This window comes from Solanum pennellii, chromosome 2, assembly GCF_001406875.1.
Source record: "Solanum pennellii chromosome 2, SPENNV200".
NCBI classification, from domain to species: Eukaryota; Viridiplantae; Streptophyta; class Magnoliopsida; order Solanales; family Solanaceae; genus Solanum; species Solanum pennellii.
In genome coordinates, this window is record NC_028638.1 from 30864 (window position 1) to 41176 (window position 10313).

Consider the following 10313-nt stretch of genomic DNA (forward strand, 5'->3'; position numbering starts at 1 on the left):
AAAAAGTGCATGAATTAATTCGGATGTACTACTTTTTTAACTTTAGTCATAGATTTTGATTTCAAGCTTGAACTAGAATCCTATTGAAAGTGTCCTCCTAAATAAGGGCTCAACCTAAATTAAATTGGGGCTTTGATTCAGAGTCGAATAATTTTGGATGTCATTTTCAGGAATCTATAATTTCGTCGTGTTTTAGTAGTGTTTATGACGATTTTGATATTATAGTTGGTTTATTAATTCGGTGGGGTTTAGTTAATAATGAGTCGGTAGTGGGTTGGTTTTAATTATATTAATAAATTAAATTATAACCAATTGAGCGCCAAGTATTTTAAAAAATATTTTAATAGTTTAATTTTAAAATAGTTAAATAAATGGTCAATTTTGAACCCACAGGTGGATGACAAGGGTATTTTGGAGCCAATAGGTAGATGAGAAGGGCATTTTGGAGCCAATAGGTGGATGGAGGGTAATTTTGTACCATTTCCAATTCTTCGAGGCTATTTTAGACCCTCTTCCGTTAATTTTTTTAACAAATTGTTATCGGCCAAAGATTCTTCATAACCATGGAGTTCTTATACCTTGATTCCTCATTTCTCTCTGGTTGTTGTTGCTTTTTACATATCAATGGAAAAAGTAACCGTGTAAAGAATGTTATAAAATTTTTCATAACAAAGTTTTCCTGATCATGCAACTCTAAGATTTAAAAAATCAGAAAACAAATATCATTTTTTTATTAGGAAAAACTCAAGTTGAAGAAAAATTGAGGGGAAAACATTGACGTTTTAATGTTCAAACGATCCAAAACGGAGAATTCTGATTTTTCCATTTTTCATGTGTAATATTACATGAATTTTTGGTGATATGTGATCCCAACAGTATTTTTGCAAAAATATTTTATGAGAACATCGATTTATAAAGTTCACGAGGTCCGGATTGAGAACTACCAATTTTTCTATTTTTTTGTGTGCTATATTTCATGGATTTTTGGTAATATGACATCTACCCAACAATTTTTCCGAAATGATTGGTTGTTTTCTGTGACGACTTTATTAATTGTGTGGGTTGGTCCGGAAGAAAAACATTGAGATTTTTAGTTAAAAGAAAGCCTAGAACGAGTAATATTGATTTTCCATTTTTCTTGTGCATAATCCATTAATTTTGGGTGGTATGTGATCTCAGTACTATTTTGGCCAAAATTTTTTGAGGATGTCCCTAACGATTAATAGTATTCGTTTGTTCCGAGGGGCAAACAACAACATTTTTGAGTTAAACGAGGTCCTAAAACCTGAAATTCTATTTTTTAATTATTGGCGGGCTGTAGTCCATAAATTTTGTATGATATGTAGTTCTTGAGGTATTTTGACCAAATATTTTTCTGGGCATCCTTGTAAACTTTATTAATAGGATGAATTGTTCCTGAGGGGCTATCATCGGTATTTTAAAGTTCAAAGGAGGGATAGAACAAGAAAAACAAATTTTTCCCATTTTCCATGTGCCATAGTCCGTATATTTGCGTTGTTATGTGATCCTAGTGGTATTTGGACCGAATTGTTTTCTGGGCATTTTGAAATTTAAATTAGCTGTGAATTGAGAAATACCTATTTTTCCATTTTTCGTGTGATCTAGTCAACAAATTTTGGGTGATATGTGATCCATGCGGTATTTTGGCTCAAATATTTAACGGGTGTTATTTAAGAATTTATTAATTGCATGTGTTGGTTCGAAGGAGTAAACTGTGGAAATTTTCGGTTCAAATGAGGCCTCGAATGAGAAATAGTGAATTTTCCATTTTTTTTTATCTATAGTCCATGAATTTTGGGTGATGTGATCCTAGTGATTGGATGGTATTTTTGTGGGCATTCATGACGACCTATTTAATAGTGTACGTTGTTATGGTGGGTCATACTTCAACATTTTCAAGTTCAAATCAGGTTCGAAATAGGATATATTGGTTTATCTATTATTTTTGTGTTAAAAGTTCATGTATTTTGGTGATATATGATCCCGATGAATTTTGGGAGAAATTTCGTGTGGGCTTATGTGATGACATTATTTCTATCATATGTTTTTCAGAGGGGCAAACGTCGTTATTTTCAAGTTCAAACGAAGCACAAAAAGGGAGACCAAATTTTCCATTTTACATGTGCTATTCCATGAATTTTGGGTGATATTTGATCACACTGGTTTTATTGTCGAAATTCTTTTATGGGAATCCATGTATATAATGGTGTACATTAGTTCGATTGGAAAATGTTAAAACTTTTTAAAGTTCAATCAAGGTCGGAATGAGAAATATCGATTTTTTTCTTGTGCGTCATAGTCCATGGAATTTTAGTCATAATTGATCATTGTGGTATTTTGACCAATATTATTTGTAGGCATCCATGACATCCTTATTAAGGTCATGCAATTGTTCCGAGGTACAAATATCGACATTTTCAAGTTGAAATGAGGGCTTGAATGAGAAATACAAATTTATCTTGGCGGGTTTTTGACCAAAGTCCTTTTTAGGCATCCCTGAAGACCTATTTAAAGAAACATGTTTATTTGGGAGGGAAAATATCATCATTTTCAAAATCATATTATCAGTGAAATGATAAATATAGATTTTCTAGTTTTCATGCACTCTAGTCCATGGATTTTGGGTGATAAGTTATCCGTGTAGTACTTCGACCAAAATAATTTATTGGTGTCGGTGAGGTCTTTATTAATGGCGAGCGTTGGTTCAAAAGAGAAAACATTTGAATTCTTCAATTCAAATGAGGCCTAGAGCAAGAAATAGTGAATTTTGAAATATTCTTGTGGTATAGTCCATTAATTTTGGATGAAAACTTATCCTGGAGGTTTTATGGATGAAGTGTTTGTGAGCATATGTAATGACCTATTTAATTTAGTAGGTTTGTTGGGAGGGTCAAACATCTATATTTTCAAGTTCAAAAAAGGTTCAGACTGGGAATGCCAGTTTTTCCATTTTTCGTGTATTGGGTTATAGGCATATAGATACATATTTAATGGCTTTTGTTTGATAAGAGGGGGTAAACGTTGGCACTTTTGAGTTCTAACAAGGACTAGAATAGGAAATATCATTTTTTTTATTTTTTGTGGTATTAGTTGTTGACATTCTTTGAATGAAAGCAACGTCGCGGTGATTCAATTAACAAAGAACTTAATGTGTCAGAATTTTAAAAACGGGTAAAAGGGAAAAGCGAGTCGCCACCTAATTTTTAGGAAAACTAGAAATCCTATTAATAAGTTAACTTAAAAGATAGTCTACGAAACCAATTGATCTAGGTAAGGGGTTCAAATTATTTCAAAAGGAAGGGGTTAGGCATTCTTCGAAATGGTATTTAGAATTCTCTTAGGGAAGTAGAGTTGTCATCTTATCTTGTTTGTAGTTGAATCAACTTACAACTTTTTGGTGTTTGTTGTTGGTTGTTTGTTAATAGATGACGTAATGAGTGTGTACAGAAAAAACGGTAACCACCTTGGACAACAAACTGACATTGGTAATATGAATGATTTCATTGGCGCGGTTCAATTGGGTGGTGTAGGTGCTATTCTTTTAAATCAAGTCATGGGGAATGTTGTCTTCCATGTGACTAGAGCAATGTTTCATCTCTTGCAAATGAATGAACTATTTGAAAGCTAGATCATGAGGATCCCCATGATCATATCAAGAACTTTGTGGATGTATGTGCTCCATTTGCATTCAAAAACATATCATAGGAGTGAGTCCGACTCCGGCTGTTCCCTTTCTCTTTGATGGGAAATGAGCCAAATGGTTAAGTGATCTATTGAGGGATTCTATTAGGTCTTGGGATGATCTTACCGAGGCATTGTACACAAGAATTTCACCTTCTTCAAAGATTATGACATTGAAATATAATATTGAAGTCTTTAAACATATTGATTGTTAACCAATCCACGAAACATGTATGAGTTATAATAATTACTTACTCTAATGTCAAACCCATGGCCTTCCAAACAACGTGTTGTTACAACACTTCTGCCTGAGTCTAGACTCTATTAATTATGACCCCAAAATGAATAGGTTAATCTATATCCTAACATGTTTTTCATGATCTTATAAGGTCTTAAATTGACTAATAAAAGTGTTTAAAGTCAGTATATAAAGTTTCTATGTGTTTGGAGGTCAAACGTCCAAGAACGTCCGAAAACTAGTTAAGGTCGAACTAGTGTAACATAGTGTTTTATAGTGAAGTTTTGGTTGAGTGGTTTGATGGTGAAATTGAGTATATATAGTTACTAAGCATATCCATACATGTAAAGGATTAAAACGTCCCAAAAGGAGGCCTCGGGACCAGCCAAAGGGTCCCCGAGGAGGACCCAAACATAGGCCAGTGAAGCTGCCGGACAGCCTAGATCTGGCAATGCCTACGCGACGCGGAGCCATCACATAAGGGGCAGTTTTTTCCCTGCAGCATGGGGACATCGCAAAAAATTCTGTCCCAAACTAGTTTCCTCAACAAAGAATAATAATTAATTCCGGGACGCGCAGTAAGTGCCCTTATTTGGTCGCGTCGTTTTTAAGTCAAATTTAAGCTTGTTAAAATATCCAATAGTTGCAGGGGTCTTTTGATAAATCTAGGGATTGATTATTGGCGGTTATTGTAGGTATTTGAGGAGTATATAAGCAGCACAATATCAAAAAAGACCCTAGACTTCAAATAAAAATCTTTCTCTACCAAAATTCTCCCAAAACCACCATTGAACAAGAAGAAAAACTGCTGCAGCTTTAGGAGAAATTCACCAAGGTTTCAAGCTGGGTATAAGATCTAATATAAGGTATGTGAAGCTTATTCATCCATGGATTCTTCTATTCATGAAGTCCCCCTGATTTCCTTGCAATTGATAATCCAAAGAACCCCAAACAAGTGAGGGTTGTGATTGCATTGTGGGTAAGGTGTGTTTGTGATCCCAATAGAGTGGGTAACATTCACTTATTGTCATGTGATGTTTATGTACTGTTTTTCATGGAGTTTTCATTGTGAATTATGGTAATTTAACTTGAAGGATATGATGGTGATTTTAGGCCATTAGAGGCTAGATGAAGTTTTTATGTTAGTTTACTCAACGCAATTGTATTTTATGCTATTGGATCATGATTGAATCACCTAGATATGAATTGAAATAGGTTTAATTTTTTAAGGATGATCTTTTGACCTAGGGAGTTGGAATTGAACCTAGGTGATCACGAATGACTATAATTACCTTCTAATGATCTAATTTAATAGATTAACATGCAATTGAGTATGAATAATGAAGGACTAAATATAGTAATTGTTTATAGGACTTATGACAATTGAAGTTTGGGATTTGAGGGTAAATTCTTGATAAGGATTATTGTGATTATATTTCCTTTCTCTTTTACACCTAGACATGAATATTATTAGGAGAATCAAGTTCTCACATAAAGGAACCCTAGATTGATTTAAGAATCTGACATTAATCAATGTATAGTAGACTAAGGTTAGCTTGAAGGTGGGTTGTATGATCACTTCTTGTGTAGTAGACTTGGTGAGACAACACCAAGGACATGGTAGCTTGAGATAGTAGATCTAAAAGGTAGCTTGAGATAGACAATCTCAATGAGGCTTGATTTGAAATTCTCATGGTAGATTGAGATATTGAATCTCATGGAAGCTTGGGTTTAGATAACTCATGATAGCTTGAGGTGTTGAACTTCTCGGTATCTTGACTTGGTTTGGCAAAAAGCATTTCATGGTAGCTTTAGGAGAAAATCCTATACTATCCTAATGGTAGCTTGATTTGAATGGAAGGTGTAATTCATGGAATAAATTGAGATTAGTTTCTCATGATAGCTTAGGGTTGAGGATTCAAGCTCCCCTATGGTTAGATTGCATCTACATGATTGGTTGCATTGTGGTTAGGAGGGTTGTATCCTTCCTTAGTTAGCTTGGTTTTTATGTTGAGATGCTTTCCATGGTAGTGGATCTATTATGGTAGTATTTTGAGCTTAATTATCATATTCGGGGAGCACCCCCTAGAAGTAACATGGCGTACTTGACCTCTCGGAGGTCTTATACAAGCCCATAGTTATATGTCATCACATTGTCATAGTAAATTTAGTGGAAAATATGAAAATTTTCATATCACATCATATACTTAGAAACTTCACTTCATATATACAAAATATAATATTATATACTTGGACTCTAGGTAACGTTGCTATCTTAGACTCAACAACATTATAGTGATTTAGCGACACGCCTCTTACAGTATAATACATAACTATATAATTCATAAAACTTTACAGTAACTAAACATTAGGATATCCTTGGACTTAAGAATTCCTTTCCTTGAGATTGGGAATCACATATTAAGCTCATCAATCATATAAACATCCTTTAAGCATCCATAACATATACTATGTGTAAGAAGTAGAGAAGAATTGGATTAGTACAAGAATGCACTAAGTATGTGAACCATGCAAAAACATGCATTTAAAAAGGACATTTTCTTGAAATCATACATCATGCCTTTTTGAGTAAATCTTCATAAAACCTTGATACAATAGCATTTATATCATTTACATACTTCATATAGACATATTCAAAGGACAAACATCATAGAAAAAAACATAAAAAAATTTAAGTCATTTTTGAGTTACTTTACAATGGACTATTTCCTTCTTTACAGTGATCATTCTTTTCTTTTATTCATTAACCTCCCAAGTAACCCTCTAGTAATACTTGGTGCAATGCATAACCTTAATGACACAAGGAAAACCATACATACAACCTATACAAGAAAATAGATACCATCATACAAGTATAACCTATCAAAGACACATTTAAGTCAAGGCTCTATTGGCTTTACAATAAGCTACATCAATTTTCACATATAGTGACTTCAATTCACATAAATCATTATAAGACCTTGTTCATGATCTCAATCTTAGTCTACTAGTGCAATGTACATGTGAAGCCCCATAACCCCACACATATTTAGTATGCCCTTCATGAGACCACAAACCTTATGATTCAATTCATACATCAACATATTAAGTGAAGACAACCTCATTCATGTCAACAACCTTCATAATATAGTAATTATGACTCACATAGTGCATATAAGAATAAGACCACATCACATAGAATCATACCATGACATAAACATGACTAATAGACAAATACTACCATGCCACGCCCAAAGACATAATCGTAATCATACATCTTAGAACACCTTCTTAGAACTTCCTAAGAAGCTACTTGTGCAATGTCTAGATGGGTTCATTAATTCACCTATCCTAAATAAACTCCCTTAAGTCATCCTAGTTATGTTCCTAGTCATTTCCTTCCATTGTCTTTTTTACCTTAGGGAAAGTATAGCCTTAATTGACACTAAGACCATGGGGGCTAAACATGGAATTTGGTGTTGTAGAGCCTTACACCAATGGAAGGTGTTCTTACCTATCAAAGGTAGAAAATTAACACATGCTAGCATACTAAGTGAATTCACTTGCTAGATCCTATGTGGCAAGCATAGAGGAACTTGGAGGTAAATGTGAAAACCCTCTTTATGCCAAGATGGGGAATTATGGTTATTCACTTATGTAAACCCTATTTATTCCTTTTGAGGCATTGTGGTTATCCACCTCATGAGATTTATCGTAGACCTTCCTTCTCATATTGGAAAGGGACACACACTAATATACAAGTTCACTCAGTGCTAAGCTAAGTTCCTTTTTATTGAAAAGGCATTTATTATGATTTCTTTATAAAAACATTGGCTTAGGAGAGTCATCCCGTCATATTCTTAGCTCATAGGTCATAGATGAATATTCATCAACCTACATCATGTTAGAAATGCTTTCACATGGACATAACATATATTATTAGCACTATATAGTTTAGTATACCCTTGAGCACACCTTTCAAGCCCCCTCTATTCACTAGATCATCTTTCATGTGTGTGTGTATATGTATATGTGAGCAAACTTTTCACATAATACATTAAAGGTCACACATGTTCATACATTCATATTCATGGATATAGAAACAAAAACTAGAAACTATCCTATCCAGGCACATATGTGCAAAGCATAGGCAAAGTCCTATACCCTTTCCCATACAAGTACACCTATAAAGTCATCCTAGTTAAGGAAACACATATCATAATTTCATAGATATAAACTTAACATGCATAGTAGTAGACACTAGTGCATATGAGAACTACCTTTCATTTAGGCACCATCATCTATGCTACTTGTAAGCATGCATGTAAAGAGAGGGTGTGTGTACATTGGTCAATATGATAGCATAATGGCTATCAACAAAATATTGAGGTATCCACCCTCTTAAGATCACAATACATACTCAAGCATAGACCACACAACACAACTTAGCTTAGGAGGCAAAGTAACTTCATATTACACTTTAAGACTCCTAACATTAACTATTCAAACCTTCAAATAGGGGTGCATGGGTAGGGGTCATCAATATTTAACACTTTTTAATTGTAGCACCTACACATAATTTAAACTAACCATTTACATGCTCATAACAATAGTAACATAACCTAGATTCACAACTAAAGAAGAAAACTAGGCACAAGTTATACATAAGGTGATCATCATAACCACTCATTCATATATTAATCAATTTTCCTTCAAGGCCATGGTAAACACATATACAATGAAAATAAAGTAAACACCGCCACTATAAGTGGACCATACTGCACAATGACATACAAGGCTTCATCAACATTGCTATAAACAAGTATAAAAGTAAATGAGTAGAGCAATTCTTACCAATCCTTTAGCATTTGGTCATCATTGACCATTAATACTCTTTCATCAATAACTCAAGTATATGGAAGTATCTAAAATACCATAATCATAAAAAAAAACATGTACAAGTCGCTACAAGATCATATTACAATGTAATACAATACATCACATATATACAAGAAAGTAGAAGAGCATAGATCTTTAACCCAATTCTCTAGCATTGATCATAAATAACAATTTATCAAAAATACACATGTAGGGAAGTAGCTAAAGATATCCTTACTCAAACGAAATCATGCCTAATCTACCCTAACATTTAGATCATGTCATATACATTACAACATCCACTTTATAAGCTAGAAAAATCTAATTCAATCTTTACCAATTCCATGGTTATCTACTCATATTAGACCAATTATACCTAATTATCATCAAATTATCCATATAGGAAGTACCTAAGGACAATTAACCATGATCGAGTCACAAGACAACCAACCTAATGTCAAGATCACAAGTTACCACTTGATAAACTAGAAGAACCTAGATCAATTCATATAAGCCTTCTTTAATTTGATTATAAAGGATATATACTTACAATTTAACTAACTTATTAACCTAAGTCAGTATCTACATTAACTACAACATAATCAAATGTCACTATTATTCAGTAAAAGGTCCATACTACATTGATCAGATAAAGGCATATATTAGTCATGTTCATATCTTCATACATTGATCCACATGGTTCCTTCATAATAAATTCACGTAAATAACAGTATATATAAACAATTCAATGTAAGAGAATCACAATTAAACAATTAATAAGCCATGATCATAATGCCCATGTAAGGGTTAAAACGATTTTGGGAAGGGACATGGGTTAATAATGCAATTGGATTGAAAAGTACGTTAAAACTAATACATTATCATCAATTCATCATGATTAAGTCATTCAAAACGTTCTTAGAAAGAACTCATGAAAAGATTGAAGAAGAAGAAGTTTGATAATGAAATATCTTTGAAAAACATTGAGATTAACTCTCCAAGTGAAAGGTTACTTACAGATGAAGGATTGCCATACCTTTGTCAATTAAAAAACCTATAAAACTTGATTATTAATCCATGGAAATCAAATGTCTAATATGTTCTTGAGCTTCACCAACAATGGAGGTTTCTAGGGAGAATTGGTTTTGGAGGGAAAGTAGATTTTGTGTGTATGGGATTGGGAACGGGTTGATCAATTTTTTGATCACTTTTATACAGACAAAAATAGATAAATAAATAAAGTAGGGTCATTTTAATACATGGGGTAAATTTCCCATTCACCACTTCAATGAAACATTGCGGAGGCAGTGCACCAGGATGCATCAAAGGACCACCATCGACGACGCGTAGGTTAATCGATGGTCCGTCTGTGGTTTTAGTTTATTGGACCTTTACCTGCTCATGGGTTGATCCTTGATCAACATAATTATTTATTGAATATACATCACCAACGGTCCGTTGGTCAACCAACTGGGTGTCTTTTGGTTTAGTCGAT

The 10313-nt window shown here is 33.6% G+C and overlaps 1 long non-coding RNA gene across 1 annotated transcript; it reads left to right on the forward strand.

The window, feature by feature from the left end:
• Positions 1 to 1223: 1223 nt before the first annotated feature.
• Positions 1224 to 2293, forward strand: LOC114075981. Its single transcript, XR_003576262.1, has 2 exons — positions 1224 to 1931; positions 2074 to 2293. It is a non-coding gene; the product is annotated as an uncharacterized LOC114075981 (long non-coding RNA).
• The last annotated feature ends 8020 nt before the right edge of the window (positions 2294 to 10313 follow it).